Here is a 25,941-nt window from a genome sequence, read left to right as displayed (position 1 = left end):
TTTCTAACAGCCCGGGAATATTGCTCCAATGGTTTTACTGACCTGTCCACAGAAACCACAAGATCGCTCCTGTTCCGGCACCTCAAGTACAGACCCAATTAGCACACAGATCCCGTCAATCTCCCTCCTGCCAAATCCCTGGTTTCACATGTGCCTGTAAAAAGTGCATCTGCCATTCCCTGCCCACTGATTGAAGTTATCAAGATCCTTTTGAATTTGTGTGCATTGGTATTCATCATTTGTCAGGAATGGGGTACTGAGGGAATGATCAGCCATGATCATATTGAATGGTGGTGCAGGCTCGAAGGGCGGAACGGCCTACTCCTGCACCTATTTTCTATGTTTCTATTTGTCACTGCTTGCACTGCAAATTTAGGGTTAGGGTTGCACTGCAAATTTAGGGTTAGGGTTGCACTGCAAATTTGAATACTTTCGCCATAATTCCTTCCATATAACTCACTTTAAAAAAATTATAAACAACAGCGGTCCCAACACTTAACCTTGCAACCCTCCACAAATAACTGGCAGCCAACCAGATACTAGGCTTCACATTACTGTCCGTGTGGTCTACCAACAGATTGTTCCAAACCCTCGAAGGTGTGTGTGTGTTTAAAGCTTACCTCTAAAGCTTCCTGTGATTGAATTGTTGAACAGTAGTCAAAGCTCTTTATTTGTTCAATACTATTTTCTCTTCATATTCCCATTCCGGTCACAGGGATAAGTGAGCAGTCGACACTAAGACGTCGGCCAGTGCTGCTCCCCGATCATAATGACTTGCTTTTATATTTACGTTTCATTTGGAAAACATCCTTTTACAGAGAGGTTCGTCACCAAGTCATGATTAGTTTGAAAGTGGGAAGGATATGCTTGAGGGTTTCAGTAGCAAGGGATTAAGGCACAGATGGAGCAGAGCACTGTTATGGAAGTGGACGTAACCAGACTTGGGGGATTTGAAGCTCAGCATTGACCATGGGCTGAGGTTTTGCACAGCCTGGTTCAGCCTGAGCATGACAATGCCAGGGGAACACCGCTCCTGCTGGGGAATGAACAAGAGGAGTTCACTTGCTGATGTTCAGCTGCAGGAGGATGTGACTTATCCATGACTGATGATATTTAGGCCGTCTGACAGTATGAGGGGGGTCATGGCTTCAAGATAAGAGGTGGAGAGATTGAGCTGAGTGTCATCAGCGTATATATGGAAGCTTACCCTGAGCTTGTGGATGATGTCACCGAGGGGGTAATATGTCAATGAGGAAGAGAAGGGAGACAAAGATAGATCCTGATGGGAGCCAAAAGATGACAGTGGGGATGATTATTGCTGAAAATGCACAGGCTCCATTTCAATAAGTAGGACTGGAACCTCAGGCGGGAAGACCCAGAGCTGGTCAAGTGTCTCAATCACTGGGCAGAGGCTGAGGAGGAGAAGGATGGAACACAGCTCAGACAATGTCATTCGTTGGCAAGAGCAGCCTCAGTATTATGAGAAGGGCAGATGTCAGGACACACATCATCATCAACTCTGCACAACTGTCAATGAATTTTTCCTTGCTCCTTCAGCAATTAACCTGCTCTTAAATTCTTTACTACCTTGTGCTAGTTGAGTTGAAGATCAGGAACTTGCAGTGAACCGACTGCTTACCATCCTGCCAAACATTCCATCACAACTTTAACCAACTACAACCCAACTTTGCCCAATGACATTTTTGGTAACAGCACTTGTTAAAGGCTCACATTTCTGACACAAAAACAACAAAAGAATATCGAAGCTGAAAAGGACAAAATGCCAAAGGCTGTTCCTGAGTAGTGTCAATGCATTGGTTAACGTGGCTTTGCCCAGTGTTGACATCCCATGTGCTTTGTTGTTATTCTACCTTCACAGCTGATTACAGTTTGCCTTCCAAACATGTCTCCACTTCCACTAAATCATCACTGGCTGGCTAATTTCCCACAAGAGACTCAAAGTATTTGGACAATTAAGAGGGATTTTGTTTAAGTGTTAGGTGAACAAGGTCTTGTGTTAAAAGATGAGAGATTAGATGATTCTATTTGTAGTTGGTTGATATGGAGCATCGGGTGTTGGAGAGGGGGGAACTGTTATCAGAAGCCTTACTAAACATGCCCAGTTAAAGCTCAGAGATTCTCTGCATGCATCCAACATGTGCACTCATGCTGTGCATATTATCGGCTTTCACAGCACAGCCCTTTATTGTTTGGACAGCAGTATGAACAGCTGGATGCACTTTGCGCATGTTGTCTTTAGCTCCAGGTTCCAGACTGCATGAAGCCTATCAATGGTCACTCTCTCATGAAGGCCAGTGCTTGTTGAAACAAATATTCTTGGGGAAAATCTGGTGACACAAGCACAAATCCTCATCTCCCCACTAGTCGCAGGGAAAGTCCACGTCCAGTTTAACAGTGACTGGCTGCTTTTGTTAAAATACACTAGCCATCGCTAAGGTGACAAATAAACCTCTTAAGACCAAACCTAAGGAAGAAGCAAAAGACAGAGCAGTATGTTGAAGGACCTTTTATAATGAGAGAATGCCAAAAATAAATACGACCCAGCATAGCAGTGGATAGCATTACTGAGTACATTACTGGCACCAAACCAGAAGATCGTTTTTCCAAATTATACAGCAAGACTGTTATTTTATTTAGGCAAACAAAGAGAATATCTTCTCCTTTTCTCTATAATACTTTTCTAGCCATCAAATATTGAAGTTGTTTCACCGTATTGCTATCTCTCTGAATATGAAACTATTATAAACATCTGGTGCAATAATATTTTGTTATCCAAGTAATATAGTTTATTTATGATAAATATTATGACATATACCCTCTGAACTTGATGAACTCGATACACTTTGACCATATAAAGTTGTTCGCTGCAACCTCCACTCACTGCACAGATTGAATATTTTTTCCACGGGTTGCAATCCCTTCCAAACAGAATTAAAATAGTTTGATTGTGGGTTTTTTCAGGTCCTCCCCCTTTCCCTAATGGTTTCTTGGCAAATCTTTAAATAAGATGTTCCAAACTGCAGACTTCTGCATAGTTGGTGTCAGTCCCACTCCAGCTGTGACCGATTGTGGCTGACTCGGATGAGTGAACGCAATGGAACAGATTTAGTGAGGTGAAGAGTGTAGGTACCAAACCAGGGCAACCTGGGCTACAGATCCTTGAAAGAAGGTGGCACAGGGCCATTCCAGCTGATGCCAAGGTACAATGTGCCAGCGTGCTTCACAGCTAACCGCGAGATTGAGAGTGGGGAAATAAAAGAAAAATCCAAATGTGATCCTTGTATTCACATTTTCCAGCTGGGATCTCCCAATGCAATGAGGCTCCCTTCAAGGAACAGTCCATGGCCAACAGCAACCCTATGGCACTCTGACCAACCCTGACATTCTTTACTCCCAAAGCTGCCAAATAAAGAGAAAAGGTCACGGCTCAGGCACCTCATGGTCCCTGGGCGCTGGTGAGGTATTTATAGGGGTAAAAAGATACAGCGAGGTAATTCAGCTCAAGGGCAAGTGGTTTCCTTCACTGACTTTCTTGTGAAATGGATTCAAGTTGTTTGAGCCATTGCACTTGTGCTATAATACACTGGATCAGCATTTACGTCAAGTCATATTTTTGAAACTGTTTGATTGTGTTTGTTCACCTTGACTGAGTCAGTCACAGGCAATCACCGTCAGTCACAGGCAATCACTGTCAGTCACCGTCAGTCACCGGCAATCACCGGCAATCACCGTCAGTCACCGGCAATCACCGTCAGTTGCAGTCACCGTCAGTCACCATCAGCTACAGTCAGTCACCGTCAGCTAAAGTCAGTCACCGTCAGTCACCGTCAGCTACAGTCCGTCACCGTCAGCTACAGTCAGTCACCGTCAGTCACAGGCAATCACCGTCAGTCACCGTCAGCTACAGTCCGTCACCGTCAGCTACAGTCAGTCACCGTCAGTCACAGGCAATCACCGTCAGTCACCGTCAGCTAAAGTCAGTCACCGTCAGTCACCGTCAGCTACAGTCCGTCACCGTCAGCTACAGTCAGTCACCGTCAGTCACAGGCAATCACCGTCAGTCACCGTCAGCTACAGTCAGTCACCGGCAATCACCGGCAATCACCGTCAGTTGCAGTCACCGTCAGTCACCGTCAGTCACAGGCAATCACCGTCAGTCACCGTCAGCTACAGTCAGTCGCCGTCAGCTACAGTCAGTCACCGTCAGTCACCGTCAGCTACAGTCAGTCACTGTCAGTCACCGTCAGTCACCGTCAGCTACAGTCAGTCACAGGCAATCACCGTCAGTCACCGTCAGTCACCGGCAATCACCGTCAGTCACCGTCAGTCACCGTCAGTCACCGGCAATCACTGTTAGTCACCGTCAGTCACCGTCAGTCTCCGTCAGCTACAGTCAGTCACAGTTAGCTACAGGCAATCACCGTCAGTCACCGTCAGTCACAGTCAGTCACCGTCAGTCACCGTCAGTCTCCGTCAGCTACAGTCAGTCACAGTTAGCTACAGGCAATCACCGTCAGTCACCGTCAGCTACAGTCAGTCACAGTCAGCTACAGGCAATCACCGTCAGTCACCGTCAGCTACAGTCAGTCACAGTCAGCTACAGGCAATTACCGTCAGTCACCATCAGTCACCGTCAGACACAGTTATTCACCATCAGCTACAGTCAGGGGTGGACGGGTCGGGAGCAGGGTGCAGCGTTACGCACTGGGCCATGTAGTGCTGCCCCTTGGGTATGACTCTTCCCTTCATTAATGGGAAAGGCCCAAGCTGCAAACTGCATGGATGAAAGGGTCCTCCAGAGTGCTGGGCTGACCAATCGCACGGACCTTACATCCAAAGCATCAAAAAATTGGAGCTTTTTGTTCAATGGCCGACACCTCCCCTTTAACTTGCGCCCCATGAGTAGCCGGCCTCCCAGTTGACGGCCCCGAAGTTGTCGCTGGCTGTGCACAGTGATGATGTCAGGATTAGCGGCACAGCGGACGACTCTATGGGTTACTGTCGCTGCTAAACCCCGCCGAATTTAGCAGGTGTCGTTAGCGGTGCCGCGCTGTCGAGGCACAAATGACCCAAAATTCTCGGCCTTAAACTTTTGACGGTGGAAATAATAGTGAACAAAGGGTTAATGTCACGTGAATGTGTGAAAGTATCAGGCCACTAATATCAGCAACAGTATTCTCTAAGTGTTGGAGTGAACATTAGCACCAAGAGGAGAACGGATAAATGTTGAACGTGAAATGAAGCCGAGGATCTAAGAACACGCTCTCACACTGACACCTGGAATTACAGAGGCACAACAAGGCCATCATTGCTCGTTACTAATAAGCTGCTTTTCAGTTGTCTTGAAGTCCAATTAAATGCCTTAGAAACTAACATCAATTTCTCACACATGTGACATTGTTGTTTGTCCCGATAAATAAAGGCCTTCCTCATAGTCTCGTCTGAATCACTGACGGAGTAGTTAACTCACCTTTAATCTGACATTGTGGCTCAACTATTTTTCTGAATTGCTGATGGAAGTGTTTGCAGAGAGTGGCTCTCCTGTCCATATGTGGCTTTGAACAATCTCGGGTTGTATATGCAATAACTGTTAGACTGAGTACTGTTTATCTCCAAGAGGTGACCATGGCTCTGCTTCATTAAGGCCCAAAGTGACTAATATACAAAATGGCTGGCCTTTTATACTTGGGCTGCATACACATGCGCGCAGCCCAATGGCCTCTAACAGTGATGCCATCTAGTGGCTAGTGATCCCAGAAGTACATACATGACATCTCACACGTCAAACTGACAGAGATTCCCGACACCTGCACCAAGGGGCGTGTGACCATGTGGGTCAATCTGTTCGAACCCTTAACCTGCTGATGTGTATTTTTGTAGCATTCAAATGGTTTGCAATTCAGCATTAATTTTTAAACAACCAGCAGCGTTACTGAGCATTTTCTTTCATGCCAATGTTTTGAGGAAGAACAGAATTTGTGGCCTAAAATAGAAAGAGAGAAGGCAGTAAATCTCAGTGCAGTGGTTATGTTACAGCAGGACGGGCAGCATCTGTGGAGAGAGAAACAGAGTTAACGTTTCGGGTCGATGTCCTCTCGGCAGAACTGGTGTCAGAACGCTCTTTCTGAGATTTATACTTGAAAATTCTTAAAAACCCTACGTAAAGGGAACAATCGGTTGAACAAGAGGACTTATAGCCTCTCTTGTGCAGAGATAGTTTATATACGTTAAAAATGTAACATCGGGGCAAGCGGTAGCTACAAGTGGTATTGAGACACATAATTTATTAAGTAAAAGCTTACTTTGCAAGGCAGTTAATAATTTTTTGCAAGGTGATCGGGCTGATTCTCGGAGGCTCTGAACGCATCAGTTGGGCTGCCACTGAACCTTTCCTGAGGCCCGGATTGCCGACGAGTGCAGAAGATTGTGGATGGCACTAATACATTGCAAAATCAGGAGGGCCGGGACTGTGGGGTGCCTGGGTGCCACTGACACTGACAGGTGATGTGCGCTGGGGAGGACGACACACAGGGTAACAGTCTTCACACCCATCTCATTGAGCAGTACAGCGGTCCCAGCCAGCACACACATCACGCACTGTGTTAAATGACCTTGCTGGAGTCTGCCTGGCCACTCCCGAGGCCTCGGGTTGTTAGTTTGCATAATTTGCCTGCCCAATTGAAACGAGGCTGGGGCCTCAAGATCACGGGGGGGTGGGTTTGTTCACCGCCAGATCGGACGGTCAATCGCCTGCTTTCCAGTGTACGGAGTATCTGTGCCAAAGGCAGTCCCATAAAAGTACTGGTCTGTTACTAGCTGTCACAGACATCACTGAAATCATTATTTCAACAACACTGGCATGCAATGGTGCAGTATGCAGTGCCTTATTGTAGTGACATACTCTGCCACACATTTAATGGGAATTGCTTTCTCTGTGATTTCTCTGACGGCGAATGTCATGCTTTCAGCAGGAGGTAGGATGCAAGTTAGTCACTTCTCCACACAAAGAGGGGGTGCATCATGTCACGCACACACGGTAGTGCTGTGGTTGAACGTGAGTTTAACTTTCACCAATGTAGTTTGAGAATTTGAATTTGAATAAAGCTATCAGATTGTCATAAAAACCCATCTGATTCATTAATGTCCTTTGTGGAAGAAAATTTGCCACCCTTACCTGGTCTGACCTGTATGTGACCTCTGTCCCACACCAATGGAGCCGTCTCTTAACTGCCCTGTGAAATGGCAAAGCGAACTGCTCCGTATCAAGGCCGATCGTCACTTCCACCTTCTCAGGGTCACTCGGGGTGGCCAATAAAGGCTAGCCTTGAAAATGGATTACTCTGGAAGTGCTGTTGTGTAAGTAAATGTGGCAGCCAATTTTCATACAGCACAATCCCATGATGAAGAACGGAATCAATGACCCATTTATAAATGACCCATTTACCTACTTTTGTTGATGCAGGATGTTGGTGAGAACCGCAGAACTCCTTGCTTTTCAAAACGTGGTGTGGAGCCTCTGAGCAGGCAAATCGTGCCACAGTTTAAAATCTCATCCACCCTCAGCACTACACCGAAGTATGAACCAAGACTGTGTGCTCAAGCCTGAGTGCAGCTCGAACACTCAACCTTCTGACTTGGAGGCAAGAGTAAAAATGACTGAGCCAAACTGACACCCTGTCTGACTAAGATCCATTTGTGAACCTTGGCAGTAAGTGTTGGCAGAGTATTGGACACATAAGAGGCATTACTGACCCGCTCCTCACCGAATGTCCTTCCAGCAGTGACCAGAGGTGGTCCTGACTTTACTACCATCCCACCCAAGATTAGCTCATTGAACACAGGCCGGAGAGCTGGTCTGGGACCTCCCTGATGTCGGGTTCAGCAACTCTCCAGATAAACACTTGAAAGTAGCATGTTTATGAGAAACCACAGAAAACGTTTCTGTAATGCCTCTCTCCATCCCCCACTCCTTGGGTTTTGGTGCTTTATTAAGCGATAATAACATACATTCCAAAATGGAAATAAGAGCCTTTTATTAATAATAACTTGCCGGTGAAGGGTTAGCAAAATATAAAAATATGAAAACAATAAGATCGAGAGTTTTGGGAGCAATGAACCTGCCACTGACTTCAGTCAGCTCCTTAAATCTAATCGTTGTGTCGCTCTTCACACTGCCGCACACACACTTGTATCAATTTCTCTACAGATTATGAAAACCTTCATTATTTACATTATATTCTATGAGTGTCTGAGGTTTGAGGTATGTGGGATGACGGTATAATTGGATTGTTGATAACGTGCTCCAAACCAGACATAAATCAACGTGCTTTTCTAACAGGCTGTAACTAAAATACTCTTGGCTTCTTCCTCTCCCCCAGGTTTTTTATGCAATTTCTTGCTGATGTTAGGTTCCTGTGTACTTCAACTACAACCTGAGAGAGAAGACAGTGGCTTGATTTTGCCTTTGTGGGTTGACTTGCGTAGTGTGCCAGCGGTTTTCCCCGTACCCTCGGAACAGAGCCCTCCCTGCATCCCCCCACCTGCCGATTCTAAAGCCTGAGTCTCATTTAAATTTTGTCTGAAAATGTTCCTGTGAATCACCTTGCTATACCAAAGGTGCTATATAAATGCAAGTTGTTGGTGTTGTTGTAAACCGCACCCAATAGGCAGCTCGCTGCCCACAGCAACCTCGGCCAATGGGGATGCTGGAAGGGCAGGGGGCAAGAGGAGGTGAGGTGAGGCCAATGGGGATGCTGGAGGTGGGTCCTGGGAGGGAGGGGGGCAGGCGGAGGCGAGGTGAGGCCAGGAGGGGACAAGCCTGAGCCTTCAGCGGCCCTCAACATTTCTATCAATCCGAGAGGAGCAAAGTTATCTTTTCAGACCCTCGGACCCTGTTGCCCGCAGACGCTCAGCCCAGTTCAGTCTTACAATGATAACCGGGCTCCTTCACACATCATTGGACTCCGATTAAAGAGGAGGGGCCTTTTGCCCGCGACAGGCGGGTACTTCGGGTGTTCAGTGCTAGGCCCCTTTCAAAATGGCAGTGGTTGCATGGTCCGTCCCCAATCTGAGGCCATTAAACACTCGGTAACACCGATATCAGGGAGTAAATATCGACCTCAGTTACTTTAATTGGCCCTGAAGTGTTTTGGGACGTCATGCGCTACAGGAATGGAGGTTATTCCTTACCTTCACTCTTCACCAGTAGAATTTGCTGACAAGTTGGAAGAGGTGCATGTGAGCGATTCAAGTTAATTCTCACACCCAAACACAGCGTCTGTGCAAGTAAAGAATATTCAGGTATAATTCAGGGAAAGTACATTTTTCGGTAATATTTTATTGATGTTGAAAGGCTGCTAAAATTTATAGTTTGAAATGATGACGTGTTGCTGATAGAAACAAGTGTATTGATGCATCTGTATGATATTTCCCTGTTATTTCAACACAGGCATTAATCCATAAAAAATATAGGTTTGAGCCCTTGTTAAAAATACATTTGTTATTTATCACAGTACAATTTCAACCAATAGTCTCATCAAATGTTATTCTATAATTGGAATCCCTCAATAACCTCCCCGCCACCCGATCTCTGCAACCTCCTCCAACACTACAACCTCGCCCCCCAATCCGACCTCTATCGCTCTGACTCTGGCATCCCTGCCATCTTCCGCCCACCATTCCCATAGACATCTTCGGCTAACTCATCCCACACTCTGGAATTCCCTCCTTAAATCCCTCCGTCTCTCCACCTTTCCCTGCTCCTTGAGTTTTATTACAGGTCATTCTCTGGTGTGTGCTCACAAATTAGCAGATTTATTGAAATCAATTTGCCAACTTGTCATGCTGGGATCAGGATTGCTGGTCCAGTACCACAGCAACTAGGCCACTGTACCTGCAGTGATGCATTGTGATATGTCATTGGCACACACGAATAGTTTGCGTTCATTCTCTCCTGCCTCCACAATACTCCACAAATGCCCGAAGGCATTCTGACACCAGAGGCTCTGTGGCCACGCAAAGCAAAGGAGAGACAGGGCTCCTTGTCTGGTCCTCGGTGGAGTGGGCCCTCAGGGGAGATCAGGCCAGTGCAGACTTGTCGATTCCTGGTTCGAGTACAGTATTTCAATCCACTTCCTGACTGTGTCACCAAAGGAATTCTCCCCAGTTGCATGAGAAGGAACTGCCATTCCACCCCCAGCAATCCTCTTCAAAATATTCAATGCACTCGCACCAGTACGGCTCTTGAAAAACTCTGTCAATAGCTCACTAAAGCTTTGACAATGTTGCAGTAATTAAAGCAGTTAAGGGATTGCAGCTGATCCCAGCCAGATCAGACTAAGCAGGGGCCACATGGCCTAATGGATAAAATGTCTGACATCATTGCAAAGACTGATGTTCTCAGACGTTTGCAGGTTCGAGTCTTATTCTAAAAGGACAAAGGGTGTTAAAAAAGCAAGCCTGAAAGCTTTGTGTCTTAATGCAAGGAGTATCCGTAATAAGGTGGATGAATTAACTGTGCAAATAGATGTTAACAAATATGATGTGATTGGGATTACGGAGACGTGGCTCCAGGATGATCAGGGCTGGGAACTCAACATCCAGGGGTATTCAACATTCAGGAAGGATAGAATAAAAGGAAAAGGAGGTGGGGTAGCATTGCTGGTTAAAGAGGAGATTAATGCAATAGTTAGGAAGGACATTAGCTTGGATGATGTGGAATCTATATGGGTAGAGCTGCAGAACACTAAAGGGCAAAAAATGTTAGTGGGAGTTGTGTACAGACCTCCAAACAGTAGTAGTGATGTTGGGGAGGGCATCAAACAGGAAATTAGGAGTGCATGCAATAAAGGTGCAGCAGTTATAATGGGTGACTTTAATATGCACATAGATTGGGCTAGCCAAACTGGAAGCAATACGGTGGAGGAGGATTTCCTGGATTGCATAAGGGATGGTTTTCTAGACCAATATGTCGAGGAACCAACTAGGGGGGAGGCCATCTTAGACTGGGTGTTGTGTAATGAGAGAGGATTAATTAACAATCTCATTGTGCGAGGCCCCTTGGGGAAGAGTGACCATAATATGGTGGAATTCTGCATTAGGATGGAGAATGAAACAGTTAATTCAGAGACCATGGTCCAGAACTTAAAGAAGGGTAACTTTGAAGGTATGAGGCGTGAATTGGCTAAGATAGATTGGCGAATGATACTTAAGGGGTTAACTGTGGATGGGCAATGGCAGACATTTAGAGACCGCATGGATGAATTACAACAATTGTACATTCCTGTCTGGCGTAAAAATAATAAAGGGAAGGTGACTCAACCGTGGCTATCTAGGGAAATCAGGGATAGTATTAAAGCCAAGGAAGTGGCATACAAATTGGCCAGAAATAGCAGCGAACCTGGGGACTGGGAGAAATTTAGAACTCAGCAGAGGAGGACAAAGGGTTTGATTAGGGCAGGGAAAATGGAGTACGAGAAGAAGCTTGCAGGGAACATTAAGGCGGATTGCAAAAGTTTCTATAGGTATGTAAAGAGAAAAAGGTTAGTAAAGACAAACGTAGGTCCTCTGCAGTCAGAATCAGGGGAAGTCATAACGGGGAACAAAGAAATGGCAGACCAATTGAACAAGTACTTTGGTTCAGTATTCACTAAGGAGGACACAAACAACCTTCCGGATATAAAAGGGGTCAGAGAGTCTAGTAAGGAGGAGGAACTGAGGGAAATCTTTATTAGTCGGGAAATTGTGTTGGGGAAATTGATGGGATTGAAGGCCGATAAATCCCCAGGGCCTGATGGACTGCATCCCAGAGTACTTAAGGAGGTGGCCTTGGAAATAGCGGATGCATTGACAGTCATTTTCCAACATTCCATTGATTCTGGATCAGTTCCTATCGAGTGGAGGGTAGCCAATGTAACCCCACTTTTTAAAAAAGGAGGGAGAGAGAAAGCAGGGAATTATAGACCGGTCAGCCTGACCTCAGTAGTGGGTAAAATGATGGAATCAATTATTAAGGATGTCATAGCAGCGCATTTGGAAAATGGTGACATGATAGGTCCAAGTCAGCATGGAGTTGTGAAAGGGAGATCATGCTTGACAAATCTTCTGGAATTTTTTGAGGATGTTTCCAGTAAAGTGGACAAAGGAGAACCAGTTGATGTGGTATATTTGGACTTTCAGAAGGCTTTCGACAAGGTCCCACACAGGAGATTAATGTGCAAAGTTAAAGCACATGGGATTGGGGGTAGTGGATTGAGAACTGGTTGTCAGACAGGAAACAAAGAGTAGGAGTAAATGGGGACTTTTCAGAATGGCAGGCAGTGACTAGTGGGGTACCGCAAAGTTCTGTGCTGGGGCCCCAGCTGTTTACATTGTACATTAATGATTTAGACAAGGGGATTAAATGTAGTATCTCCAAATTTGCGGATGACACTAAGTTGGGTGGCAGTGTGAGCTGCGAGGAGGATGCTATGAGGCTGCAGAGTGACTTGGATAGGTTAGGTGAGTGGGCAAATGCGTGGCAGATGAAGTATAATGTGGATAAATGTGAGGTTATCCACTTTGGTGGTAAAAACAGAGAGACAGACTATTATCTGAATGGTGACAGATTAGGAAAAGTGAAGGTGCAACGAGACCTGGGTGTCATGGTACATCAGTCATTGAAGGTTGGCATGCAGGTACAGCAGGCGGTTAAGAAAGCAAATGGCATGTTGGCCTTCATAGCGAGGGGATTTGAGTACAGGGGCAGGGAGGTGTTGCTACAGTTGTACAGGGCCTTGGTGAGGCCACACCTGGAGTATTGTGTACAGTTTTGGTCTCCTAACTTGAGGAAGGACATTCTTGCTATTGAGGGAGTGCAGCGAAGATTCACCAGACTGATTCCCGGGATGGTGGGACTGACCTATCAAGAAAGACTGGATCAACTGGGCTTGTATTCACTGGAGTTCAGAAGAGTGAGAGGGGACCTCATAGAAACGTTTAAAATTCTGACGGGTTTGGACAGGTTAGATGCAGGAAGAATGTTCCCAATGTTGGGGAAGTCCAGAACCAGGGGTCACAGTCTAAGGATAAGGGGTAAGCCATTTAGGACCGAGATGAGGAGAAACTTCTTCACCCAGAGAGTGGTGAACCTGTGGAATTCTCTACCACAGAAAGTTGTTGAGGCCAATTCACTAAATATATTCAAAAGGGAGTTAGATGAAGTCCTTACTACTCGGGGGATCAAGGGTATGGCGAGAAAGCAGGAAGGGGGTACTGAAGTTTCATGTTCAGCCATGAACTCATTGAATGGCGGTGCAGGCTAGAAGGGCTGAATGGCCTGCTCCTGCACCTATTTTCTATGTTTCTATGTTTCTATGTTTATCGTGACTGCTTAAGAACCAAATTTTAATTTGAACCATGTCAAAAGTTTAATTTGTTTAAGTTTGTCGGTTTTAGTGCCCCCCTCGCCCCCTTTTAGCCAGGGGGCACTTGTATAATTTGTGTTTTGGTGCCCTCAGGGAAAAATACCCCAAAAAAACAGGGGGCACCTGAAAAGGTTTTGGAGTGCCCCCCACCTTTAATCAGGGGGCACTTGATTACTGATACAACTCACAATAGTTGTAATGCCTTCTGCCAAATCCCAACATATCATGAATCCTATTCTGTATACATCCCTTGCAGAATCCAGCTGGTAACCCCGCCCTGTCAAGTCCCAGCGGAGAGTCAATGACCCTTTCTAAACTATGCAAGCACGAGTGCTATCAAGATCTCAACAATAACAGAGTTATTAATGAGCTTGGCACATTTGTACATTCAACAACTGCAATAATAGCATTTCTGTGTTCCTACTCAAATATTTTTGCCACAAAAATCCATCGTGAATAATTTACGTCCCCTTCTTAGCTTGAACATGGACCAGATGGCCTTGTGGTCGATGTAGAAGAGGTATTCCTGTGCTCGTTCAGCCACCTTCATGAAAAATGAATCCCCGGCCAACTATAAAAGCCGAACTATGTTCAAGAAAATGATAGAGCAGCACGTCTTTGCCTTCAAGTGAAAAGTTGTAAATCTGCAGATGCTGGAAATCTGAAACAAAAGCAGAGAGTGCTGGAAGATCTCAGCGGGTCAGTCAGTCTCCATGGAGAGAACAACTATTTATGTTTGTGGTGTGGACCGGAATGTCAACCTGTTCGCTTCCTCCACGGGCACCAACTCAGCTGCTGTGTGTTTCCATTATTTCCTGCTCATGCTTCAGGACTTGGCTTTGTCTATTTTCTGAAGTTTATTTGGAGTTGTAAATGTCACTGGCCCATCAGTCGCAACAATCTTAATTTATCTTAATGTTTCCAGCCAAGAGTTAAATAAACTAATCAAACTCCAAGAGGATAAAACCCCCGGAGCAGGATTTTCGGCCCATTCGCGCCTTGGTTCGTGCCCTGATGGGGCATTAAATGGTGTTTTTGGGCGTTATGCCAACGTCCAGGATTTACCGCCCGGCCGGAAGATTCGGCTATTGGTTTGCGCCAGTGCAAAAACTTCCCGTCCCGTCCTCCACTTTTAGCGTGATGATGACGTCAATCATGGTGCAACGTTGCGTTAGTGCCCTGGATGGAACATTCAGCCTTAACACCTCATTGAACGCCCGCACCAAGAAATGCCTGAATAAAACCAGGCGGTCCTAGGGTGCGGCAGGCGGTATTGGTGACGTGGTTAAATGGAGGGAGGAGAGTCCTACATCGCAGGTCATATTAACTACAATGGTTGCGCACATCATGCTGAGTAAAGCTCCAAATTGCAAACTTCACTTTTATCTGCCATTACAGTGCCTTGACAACTTCAGTGAGAAAATGTAATGGGGCATTAGTAGTTCACCAGCGTATCATGCTCCATGCTATTGCCAGGTGGTGTCAAGCTAGAGGAAGGACTCTTGGACGTGTCAGCCCACGGATGAGGAGGGCTTACTCCCCTCGGGTTTACAGGCACCAACGCTCGGACCTCCAGCTCTCTGAGGAGCAGTGTGTGAGATGGCTGCACTGCCAGGTATTGCCCGTGGGGATTGCAGGCACACCTCAGGAGGAGGAGGATGATGAAGAGGAGCCTGGCGAGGCCCCCATTGGATAGCCCCCTGATCCACGGGGAGGCAGCGTGGAGATGCTGCCAGACCAACACTCGCACGTCGCCGGCTCGTAATGCACCGGCTCCGAAATGGAGGAAACTGAGGGATGGAGCTAATCCTGGGCACGCTGGGTGTCCCCATAAAGGCACATCTCCAGTGACCGTTGTAATGATGCACAAGATACCAAGGCAATTGATGAGTCAGAAATTTTACTGAAACAAAGTCACAAAAACATCCCCCCACCAAAATAAAACCTTACAATACACACCGTTATGTAGCAGGGCACTAAACAACAATGAAACTTCTTTTTCGGCTCGGCGCACAAAGTCCGTTGTGTAACGCCTGACTTAACGCCAACACTCCTTCAACTTACATTTTCACCGAAACTTGCAGTTGGAGGTGCAAACTATTTTCAGGCACTAACTTTAAAGCCCTGCCGCGATTAACGCCCCGAAATCCAAAAAGCCCAAAATCCAGCCCCTGGTCCGGAAGATTGCTTCCACGCATTTCAAAAGAATCTAGGGAAGAGATAGCAGAGGCATTACTACACATATTTAATAATTCATTAGAAAAAGGTGTAGTGCCAGAGGACTGGCGGGTAGCTAATGTAATACCTATATTTAAGTAGGGGGATATAGAAAATGTCCAAGGAATTATAGACCAGTCAGTTTAGCAGCAGTGGCAGGAAATATAATGGAATCCCTACTAAAGGAAAAAATAGAAGAATATCTAGAAACCAAAGATATAACAATGAATAATCAGCATGGATTTCAAAAGGGAAAGTCTGGCTTGACCAACCTCAGTGAATGTTTTGAAGAGGTAACAGAGAGAGTAGACAAGGATAATGCAGTAGTTGTAATTTATTTAGATTTTCAAAAGGCCTTCGATAAGGTGCCCCATAATAGACTGATGAACAAGGTCAGAGAATGCGGAGTCAGGGGACAAGTGGCAGAATGGATAACTAGTAGACAGAAAGCAGAGAGTGGGGGTAAAGGCAGCTATTCACAGGGGCAGAAGGTAGGTAGTGGTGTTCCACAAGGATCAGTGCTGGGACCACTGTTGGTCACAATTTAATCTTTGGAATCAAAAACACAATTTCTAAATTTGCAGATGACGCCAAATTGCGGGGATAGTCAATACTGAAGAGGACAGCGAGAAATTACAGGAGGGCATTAATAAACTTGCAGAATGGGCAAATGAAGTTCAACACGGATAAGGTAGGAAGAATAGGGAGGTCACTTATTACTGGGAGGGTGTGAGTCTGGGTGGGGTAGAGAAACAAAGGGATCTCGGATACAAATACACAAATCACTAAACGTTGTGACACAGGTTAGCAAGGCCATAAAAAGCAAACCAAGCACCAGGGTTTATTTCGAGAGGAATAGAATTGAAAAGTAGGGAAGTTATGCTAAACCTGTATCGAACCTTGGTTAGACCGCACTTGGAGTACTGCGCACAGTTCTGGTCACCATATTATAAAAAGGATATATATATATAGAGGCACCGGAGAGGGTGCAGAGAAGATTTACAAAGACGATACCAGAAATGCGAGGGTATACATATCAGGAAATGATGAACAGGCTGGATCTCTTTTCTCTTGAAAAAAGGCTAAGAGGTGACCTAATAGAGGTCTTTAAAATTATGAAAGGTTTTGATGGAGTGGATACAGAGAGAATGTTTTCACTTGTGGGGAAGAGCATAACTAGAGGCCATCAATATAAGATAGTCACCCAGAAATCCAATGGGGAATTCAGGAGAAACTTCTTTACCCAGAGAGCAGTGAGAATGTGGAACTTGTTGAAGCAAATAGTATCGATACATTTAAGGGGAGACTACACAAACATATGAGGGAGAAGGGAATAGAGGGTTATGCTGATAGATTTAGATGAGGAAAGACGGGAGGAGGCTCGAGTGGAGCATAAACGCCGGCACGGACTGGTTGGGCCGAATGGCCTGTTTCTGTGCCGTATATCCCGTGTAATCCTTTGTAAACAGCTTCTCTATGATTAGATTTCAATGTAAACACAGACTATCTCTGCCTCCCCACAAGGCGGCTTTGAACCTTAGTACCACCTCGCGCTGTTGGTGGTCTGGGAGCTTTGCTCTTAGACTGATCTATGAAGTTAGTGCGAATTATACCAGGACACCACATCGCCTAGCTCGAAACTGATTTAAAATTATTATTTTAAAAAGATAGAATCTCTCATGGGAGAGGTGAGGAGAAATTTCTTTACGCAGCGAGTTTTTGTGATTGGGAACGTGCTGACTGAAAGGGCAGTGGAATCAGATTCAATAGTAACTTTCAAAAGAGGAATTGGATAAATACGTGAAGAGCTATGGGCAAAGAGCTGGGGAGTGGGACTAATTGGATCACTCTATCAATGAGCTGGGACAGACAATGGACCAAATGGCCTCCTTATGAGCTGCAAGATTCTATGCACATTACCCGCAGATTCAAGGTAAGCAGTTAACAGAACTGAAAGTTCCATTGAGGAAAATACCATTTCATGGCAGACAGAACATGTTCTTCACTGTGGCTATCCAGTCCCAGAGCAATTAAATACCAATTACAGAGTGCAAGGTTTAGGCAGCACCCGTTTCGGAGAGGATTGAGCTACTAATTCAAACAAAAAATGTTCATTTCAAGATAAAAAATGATTTAACATTCCTTGCATTCCCAGTTAGACATTGCCATCAGTCTGGAGTGTGAGTCTGTTTGGGAGCACTTCCTGTGACATTGCTCACTTAGGGCTATCCATCATTCGACTAATGCTCTGCAGTGACGCAACAACAGCACAGCTCCCCAAACTGTTTCAGGGATGATAGAGACTAATGCGAGCGAAGGAGGTCATTACTGGCTTTATTTTCATAGCAATATTAGACATGAGGATATGGGCAGCTGTGATTTCACGATCTGATCACACCAGTGGGAATGTGGATAGAGTGCATATTCAGACAATTCACAGCCAACTGGCTAACCTCCAAGTATCTTTCTGACTTTTATATTGAAAAGAGCTAACAATTAATGGCCAGGTGGGAGAAAGTATAACGATTATAGTGTGAGTACTTCAAAAGATCACAAGACAGATACTATGCTTGTATGATAGAGACAAGGATGACCATTCCATCCACCTTAGCTCATCCATCCACACAGACCCCTCACAACATCCCAATGATTTACGGCATTTTGCCTCCGCCACTCTATCCGGAACTCGATTGATGTGTTGATCGATTGATGTGTTGATCACTATTTGTGTGAAGAAGATCTTCCTGACATCAATCCTACATTAGCATTTCACTCGTCAGAGTGTGTGTCCCCCTAGCCTCCCATCTTGGTTCAGTTTGGAACAGTTTCTCTGAATTCTCTCCTTTGGCTGTCAGCTGTGGCTCAGTGGGTAGCACATTTGCTTCTGAGTGAGAAGGTTGTGGGTTCAAGTCCCACTCCAAGGACTTGAGCACCTAAATTTAGGCTGACACTCCAGCGCAGTGCTGAGGGAGTGCTGCACTGTCGGAGGTGCCGTCTTTTGGATGAGACATTAAACCGTGGTCCTGTCTGCCCTCTCAGGATGTCAAAGACCCCATGGCACTATTTTGAAGAAGAGCAGGGGAGTTCTCTCTGGTGTCCTGGCCAATATTTATCCCTCAATCAACATCACTAAAATAGATTATCTGATCATTATCACGTTACTGTTTGTGGGAGCTTGCTGTGTGCAAATTGGCTGCAGCGTTTCCCACATTACAACTGTGACTACACTTCAAAAGTACCTCATTGGCTGTAAAGCACTTTGAGATGTCCAGTGGTTTTGAAAGGTGCTATATAAATACAAGTCTTTCTTTTTCCCCTTCTCCTGGCCTGACTCTCTCATCTCTAAGTTGTAATTCGTGCTCAACCAGCAGCCAGCTGTTGCTGTATCTTCTCATCTCCGTCTTTCTTTTTCTGTAAAAGATCCTGAGGTTTCAGCCTTATGTTACAAATATTTATCCATACCAAGTAGTGCATATACAATGTACAGTTACATAGTTCTCTTTTTATTTCAACAATTAAGTGTCATGAATGTTGGCAGCAGATTTGCAGCAGTGCTCTTCCCTTGTGCCAGTTTACAAATAATGTCTGACCCCTGAACTCCTGCAGTTCTGTCATAATTGACGAATTAATGGGGTGGGTCTGGTGACTGGTTCAAGGGCAGCACTGTAACCCAGCTGGTCCTGTGGCACAGGGGGCACCACTTGCCAAACAGCCGATTGGCCAGCTGCAGTGCCTGGCACTTTAATTGTCTCTGTTGCCAGGTGGAATCAGTGAGAGGGCTGTCAGCACTGCACATTGACTGTCGCTCATGTTTACTGAGGTAGCTGGCAATGCGCCAGAGCAATCAAGCTGAAGTAAGTTGGCCAAATTAAGAGTTTGTCCAGAATGCCTACATTTTTGGCCATGATAGATTTTATCTTTGGATTTTGGGTATGGTGTGCAGGGCTGCTTTCTGTTCCTTCTTGGGATCCTAGCCGACCGACAATGATTTGGCCAGAAAGACTCAGCCACTCGATGTAACAAACCATTCAAAGGCAGAGACTTGGAGACAGCGAGAGTCTGGAATCTGAATATAGAATAATGCTTTATTAAACTGAAGCTAATTCACCCACTGCCAGGCTGTTAGGTGATGAACCCAGGCAGTATATCCTCCATCCCTGGAAATGTTACATAGGATTACACTGGATATATGGCACAGAAACAGGCCATTTGCCCCAACCAGTCCATGCCACCGTTTATGCTCCACTCGAGCCACCTCCCGTCTTTCCCCAACTAAATCTATCAGCATAACCCTCTATTTCCTTGCAATCAGATTCAAGTGAATTTATAATGGGGAACAAATACTTTGGTTCTGTCTTCACAAAGGAAGACACAAATAAACTTCCGGAAATACTAGGGGACAGAGGGTCTAGTGAGAAGGAGGAACTGAAGGAAATCCTTATTACGCGGGAAATTGTGTTAGGGAAATTGATGGGATTGAAGGCCGATAAATCCCCAGGGCCCGATAGTCTGCATCTCAGAGTACTTAACGAAGTGGCCCTAGAAATAGTGGATGCATTGGTGATCATTTTCCAACAGTCTATAGACTCTGGATCAGTTCCTATGGACTGGAGGGTAGCTGATGTAACACCACTTTTTAAAAAAGGAGGGAGAGAGAAAACGGGGAATTATAGATTGGTTAGCCTGACATCAGCAGTGGGGAAAATGTTGGAATCAATTATTAAAGATGAAATAGCAGCCCATTTGGAAAGCAGTGACAGGATCGAACCAAGTCAGCATGGATTTATGAAAGGGAAATCCTGCTTGACAAATCTTCTAGAATTTTCTGAGGATGTAACTAGTAGAGTGGACAAGGGATGTGGTGTATTTGGACTTTCAAAAGGCTTTTGACAAGATCTCACACAAGAGATTAGTGTGCAAAATTAAAGCACATGGTATTGGGGTAATGTACTGACGTGGATAGAGAACTGGTTGGCAGACAGGAAGCAGAGAGTCTGGATAAACGGGTCCTTTTCAGAATGGCAGGCAGTGACTAGTGGAGTGCCGCAGGGCTCAGTGCTGGGACCCCAGCTATTTACAATATACATTAACGATTTGGATGAAGGAATTGAGTGTAATATCTCCAAGTTTGCAGATGACACTAAACTAGGTGGTGGTGTGAGCTGTGAGGAGGACTTTAAGAGGCTGCAGGGTGACTTGGACAGATTAGGTGAGTGGGTAAATGCATGGCAGATGCAGTATAATGTGGATAAATGTGAGGTTATGCACTTTGGGTCAAAAACACAAAGGCAGAATATTATCTGAATGGCGGCAGATTAGGAAAAGGGGAGGTGCAACGAGACCTGGGTGTCCTGGTACATCAGTCATTGAAAGTTGGCATGCAGGTACAGCAGGCGGTGAAGAAGGCAAATGGTATGTTGGCCTTCATAGCTAGGGGATTTGAATATAGGAGCAGGGAGATCTTACTGCAGTTGTGGAGCTCGCTGCCACAGGGAGTGGTTGAGGCGAATAGTATCGATGCATTTAAGGGGAGGCTGGACAAGCCAATGGGGGAGAAACATAGAAACATAGAAAATTCCAGTTGTACAGGGCCTTGGTGAGACCTCACCTGGAATATTGTGTTCAGTTTTGGTCTCCTAATCTGAGGAAGGACATTCTTGCTATTGAGGGAGTGCAGCAAAGGTTCACCAGACTGATTCCCGGGGTGGCAAGACTGACATATGAGCAGAGATTGAATCGACTGGGCCTGTATTCACTGGAGTTTAGAAGGATGAGAGGGGATCTCATAGAAACATATAAAATTCTGACTGTACTGGACAGGTTAGATGCAGGAAGAATGTTCCCGATGTTATGGGAAGTCCAGAACCAGGGGACACAGTCTAAGGATAAGGGGTAAGCCATTTAGGACTGAGATGAGGAGAAACTTCTTCACTCAGAGAGTTGTTAACCTGTGGAATTCCCTACCACAGAGAGTTGTTGAGGCCAGTGCATTGGATATATTCAAGAGGGAGTTAGATATGGCCCTTACGGCTAAAGGGATCAAGGGGTATGGAGAGAAAGCAGGAAAGGGGTACTGAGGTGAATGATCAGCCATGATCTTATTGAATGGTGGTGCAGGCTCGAAGGACCGAATGGCCTGCTCCTGCACCTATTTTCTATGTTTCTATGTTTCTTCCCCATACGCTTGTCCAGCCTCCCCTTAAATGCATCGATACTATTCGCCTCAACCCCTCCCTGTGGCAGCGAGTTCCACATTCTCACCACTCTCTGGGTTAAGATGTTTCTCCTGAATTCCCTATTGGATTTCTTGGTGACTATCTTATATTGATGGCCTCTAGTTATGCTCTTCCCCACAAGTGGAAACACTCTCTCTGTATCCACTCGATCATTTTAAAGACGTGTACTTGGTCAGATGTATACAATCCAGGCAACTCTCTGACTTAAACACAGATACCCCGGGTGAGAGTCTGGTTTGATGCAGATTATAAATCACCAATACTACCAGGTCACTTATCATTCTTGCCTTTAACTTTAAAATGAGCTGTTGTGATTTATATTTGTAATCAGCTTTATTGTGTATGTTAATCTCTCTCGGTTAGTTTGAGCCGGCCTAATGTGCATCATTTCAGCCTGCAGTTCCTGACACACCAAGTGTGTGCAGAAACACTTCAGCACTTTAATTGTTGCTGCCGTCTCTGTGTACAGTAACGTTTGATTACTAAAAACAAAATAATCATTTATAGTTAGTGATGAAGGAATCAAAGTGCGTCACATATATCAATCCCGAGGTCTGAGTTGATGGATCTACATTCGTGTTAAATGAAAGAAAGTGGTGACCATTGGCTGATGACGCATCAGGGGTGGGCAGCAGCAGCCAAGTTCATGGCACCGTGGCTGGCTCTGCTGCACAGGAGGGCGGGAAAAAGAGTGGGAGAGCTATAGTGGTAGGGGATTCTATTATCAGTGGAATAGATAGACGTTTCTGCGCCGCAATCGAGACTCCAGGATGGTATGTTGCCTCCCTGGTGCAAGGGTCAAGGATGTCTCGGAGCGGGTGCAGGACATTCTGAAGGGGCAGGGTAAATAGCCAGTTGTTGTGATGCATAGAGGTACCAACGATATAGGTAAAAAATGGAATGAGGTCCTACAGGCTGAATTTAGGGAGCTAGGAGTTAAATTAAAAAGTAGGACCTCAAAGGTAGTAATCTCGAGATTGCTACCAGTGCCACGTGCTAGTCAGAGTAGGAATCGCAGGGTAACTCAGATGAATACGTGACTTGAGGAGTGGTGCAGAAGGGAGGGATTCAAATTCCTGGGACATTGGAACCGGTTCTGGGGGAGGTGGGACCACTACAAATCAGACGGTCTGCACCTAGGCAGGACTGGAACCAATGTCCTAGGGGGAGTGTTTGCTAGTGCTGTTGGGGAGGGGTTAAACTAATATGGCAGGGGGATGGGAATCTATGCAGAGAGAAATATACTGGCATGGATCGAGAATTGGCTGGCTAACAGAAAGCAGAGAGTCGGGATAAATGGGTCCTTTTCGGGTTGGAAATCGGTGGTTAGTGGTGTGCCACAGGGATTGGTGCTGGGACCACAACTGTTTACAATATACATAGATGACCTGGAACAGGGGACAGAGTGTAGTGTAACAAAATTTGCAGATGACACAAAGATTAGTGGGAAAGCGGGTTGGGTAGAGGACACAGAGAGGCTGCAAAGAGATTTAGATAGGTTAAGCAAATGAGCTAAGGTTTGGCAGATGGAATACAATGTCGGAAAATGTGAGGTCATCCACCTTGGAAAAAAAAACAGTAAAAGGGAATATTATTTGAATGGGGAGAAATTACAACATGCTGCGATGCAGAGGGACCTGGGGTCCTTGTGCATGAAACTCTTTTTGGGTCCTTGTGCATGAATCCCAAAAAGTTAGTTTGCAGGTGCAGCAGGTAATCAGGAAGGCGAATGGAATGTTGGCCTTCATTGCGAGAGGGATGGAGTACAAAAGCAGGGAGGTCCTGCTGCAACTGTACAGGGTATTGGTGAGGCCGCACCTGGAGTACTGCGTGCAGTTTTGGTCACCTTACTTAAGGAAGGATATACTAGCCTTGGAGGGGGTACAGAGACGATTTACGAGGCTGATTCCGGAGATGAGGGGGTTACCTTATGATGATAGATTGAGTAGACTGGGTCTTTACTTGTTGGAGTTCAGAAGGATGAGGGGTGATCTTATAGAAACATTTAAAATAATGAAAGGGATAGACAAGATAGAGGCAGAGAGGTTGTGTCCACTGATCGGGGAGACTAGAACTAGGGGGCACAGCCTCAAAATATGGGGAAGCCAATTTAAAACCGAGTTGAGAAGGAATTTCTTCTCCCAGAGGGTTGTGAATCTGTGGAATTCTCTGCCCAAGGAAGCAGTTGAGGCTAGCTCATTGAATGTATTCAAATCACAGATAGATAGATTTTTAACCAATAGGGGAATTAAGGGTTACGGGGAGCGGGCGGGTAAGTGGAGCTGAGTCCACGACCCGATCAGCCATGATCTTGTTGAATGGCGGAGCAGGCTCAAGGGGCTAGATGGCCTACTTCTGTTCCTAATTCTTATGTTCTTATGTTCTTATGAGGGAAAGCAGGAAAGGGGTACTGAGGTGAATGATCAGCCATGATCTTCTTGAATGGTGGTGCAGGCTCGCAGGACCGAAAGGCCTACTCCTGCACCTATTTTCTATGTTTCTATGTTTCTATGTTGCACAAGTGACTTTGTGTGTGTCTGTGGCGAACATGATGTCAGCACAATGCCGGCAGACTCTGTCCCTTTAACATGGTCAGAGGTTGTTGGCAAGCGTGTTACCGGTGCAACAGGAATAAGTGTTGCACAAACCAGCATTTGTTCCCGGCCGAGTCCAAAGGGCAGATTTGGATTATAGTCTATCTGCCAATCAACACACGGCCACTGTTACTGTTCGCTTCCCTTGTAACATTTCACCAGAAGAAGCAGCTTTTACTTTCCCCTGCAGCCCGGGGCTAGGTTTTCCTCAGTGTGCTGCAGGAGTGTGCTGTTATGATTCAGAGCATTTGGGCCTGTTCCTGATATGAACCAGATGAGTGAAGCTTTGGCCTTGTGCAGGCAAGCCTCAGTATTCTGGCAGGAGCAGTCCCACTCTGCAGCTACTGATGTGAAAAACGCGGAAACGTTTTATACGAGGGAGGGAGAATGTAGAAAAAGTAGTTTTCGGGAACAGTTTTCTCTGTTTAACAGCTAGTTTGTCTCTTGTGTCCATTGTTTCAAGCCTTGAGCCACATGAATTAACATCTTATTATGGGATGGCTGTGTGATTGACAGGCGGAGGATTGGAAATGGCTGGACAGACTAAATGTCCCACCTTCCACCATACTGAGGCCTTTCCAACTTACACACATCATTATTTCAGAAAGGGTGGGGGAGAGAACGGGACAAGCTGAATGGTGATGGGTATAATGTGAGATAGAGGCCTGTAACTGAGTGAGTGGGAACAGGGGACACACTTACAGTGTTGGCATTCCTTTAATGGAGCGCCACCCACATAAACTAACTGGTCAACATCGGCATCAAAACTGCATGGGAACGTCACACACATTTACTGAGCAAGTTTCTGCTGATACAGAAATCATTTCTAGATCATAAAGAGATATCGAGATGCGATGCTTGAATCATATTTCCCTATGTCATTGATTCTTTTTTTAATCTCAAGGAGAGTATTCAGTTTCAATTTTCCACATTGGATCTGATCTGAGTGTTGATAAATATTTGTAGGTTTAAGGATGTATTCAGACGATAACTGGTCTCAGACATGCTGCAGTTAATGCTGCCCGATTGAGAGTCAAGCTCCAACAAACATTGTCCATGTGGTCACTGGAATATGGCTGGTGATGGTCTCGGTCATTACGCAGTGAGCCCTGCTAGAATCCTATGTACATGAGGGTGGACGAAAGCTCGTCTGTGAAGGTCGACAGAATCGAGTCATTATGGTATTCCAGTCTCACAAATGAATAATGATTACTTAACCATCGTACCTCAGTATGAATCATAACAGTCAGTGAAAGAGGAAAAATAAGAAGATGGAGAAAAAATAAAGTGGTAAAAATGATACAACAATAAGGGAAACCATGTTTACTCATTGTTAATTCAAAGAGCCTCTGTGGCACTGCCCATGGGAGGGTGGTTCGGGAGTGGAGGGCCACATCCAACTTAACATGGACAGAACTTAAATCACCACTTTGTCATCACGTCCTGCAGTTAGCTATCTGTTTAAGGCCT

At 45.5% G+C, this 25,941-nt stretch overlaps 1 long non-coding RNA gene across 1 annotated transcript in view; it reads right to left on the bottom strand.

Annotated features, from left to right (window-relative positions):
* Positions 1–25,941, bottom strand: part of LOC139277934 (uncharacterized) — an 88,660-nt gene that overhangs the window by 11,346 nt on the left and 51,373 nt on the right. Inside the window, exon 2 of the long non-coding RNA XR_011596179.1 lies at positions 9,211–9,298. This is a non-coding gene — a long non-coding RNA (uncharacterized lncRNA). The remainder of the gene's footprint in view (positions 1–9,210; positions 9,299–25,941) is intronic.

Source organism: Pristiophorus japonicus, chromosome 13, assembly GCF_044704955.1.
Source record: "Pristiophorus japonicus isolate sPriJap1 chromosome 13, sPriJap1.hap1, whole genome shotgun sequence".
Classification (NCBI taxonomy): Eukaryota; Metazoa; Chordata; class Chondrichthyes; family Pristiophoridae; genus Pristiophorus; species Pristiophorus japonicus.
The sequence above is the reverse complement of the archived record's forward strand: the minus strand, read 5'-3'. Positions and strand labels throughout refer to the sequence as shown.